General features: G+C 39.9%; 1 non-coding gene across 1 annotated transcript; it reads left to right on the forward strand.

Annotated features, from left to right (window-relative positions):
• Positions 1–258: 258 nt before the first annotated feature.
• On the forward strand, positions 259–330 carry TRNAH-AUG. The gene has a single exon. It is a non-coding gene; the product is annotated as a tRNA-His (tRNA).
• The last annotated feature ends 761 nt before the right edge of the window (positions 331–1091 follow it).

Below are 1091 nucleotides of genomic sequence, written 5' to 3' on the forward strand. Positions count from 1 at the left end.
GTCATTATTACATCTCAGAAACAGTTTGAGAATGAATCTGCTTTCTTTTACCAAAGACATTCGTCAAATAAGCGCATAGATAAAGAGGGTGGGAGGTTGGTATAATAGTTAAGGTGTTTAACTTACAGAGACAAGGTACAGGGTTTGATTTCTAGCTGGGGTAATTGGCAAGGCTTCAAATGGCCCAGAAAGGCAGTTAGCCTTGTACTAACCTATAAGCCAAGTATGTTATTGCTGGTAGAAACATCATTCAAAGCTGGTTTCATGGTGTAATGGTTAGCACTCTGGACTATGAATCCAGCAATCTGAGTTCAAATCTCAGTGGAACCTGTTGTGTCTTTAGTTTAAGCAGAGCACCTTGATGGCACTCTTCCAGAGAAATCTTGAAGAGTGGATGGGTAACAATACGTTCACTCCAGGAATTATTCCAGTTGCCCTACTGGATATGGACACTGTGAGCTAACATCGGGTGTCATGGTGCAGGCTTGTAAAGGCTCGAGGGCCAGCCTAGTACACAGCTATGAACTTATGAACCTATATCCCTATTCCAATTTTCTGAAGCCATTTTCTCAGAGTATGCTGATGTTTTCAATGACAAGTTGGGCAATCTGAGAGCTGTGTATTCTATGAAGTTAGACCCAGAGATCAGTCCAGTAATCAGACCAGCAAGAAAAGTTCTGATAACTATGCTGGATAAAGTCAAAACTCATTTGGATAAAATGATGCAGCAAGGTATAATTTGTCCAGTTACAGCATCAACTGAATGGTTGTTGTCCATGGTAGGAGCTCGCAAAAAAGACACAGGCGAAATTAGAATATGTATTAATCCAAGAGATTTGAACAAAGCATTGAAGAGACTGCTTCATCCAATGCATACAGTTGAAGAGGTAGCAGCTCTAATACCAAATGCCACTGTTTTTCTGTCTTGGATGCAAAAAGTTAATTTTGACAAGTGATCCTTGATTGCAAATCCTCATTACTGACCACTTTTGGTACCTTGTTTGGTAGATATAGATTCCTGAGGAAGTCATTTTGCAATAAATTCTGCAAGTGAAGTCATTCAACGTGCAATGGAGTACATTTTTTTCAGG

This window comes from Protopterus annectens, chromosome 4.part0, assembly GCF_019279795.1.
Source record: "Protopterus annectens isolate FY-2018-M chromosome 4.part0, PAN1.0, whole genome shotgun sequence".
In the NCBI taxonomy this organism is placed as follows: Eukaryota; Metazoa; Chordata; order Ceratodontiformes; family Protopteridae; genus Protopterus; species Protopterus annectens.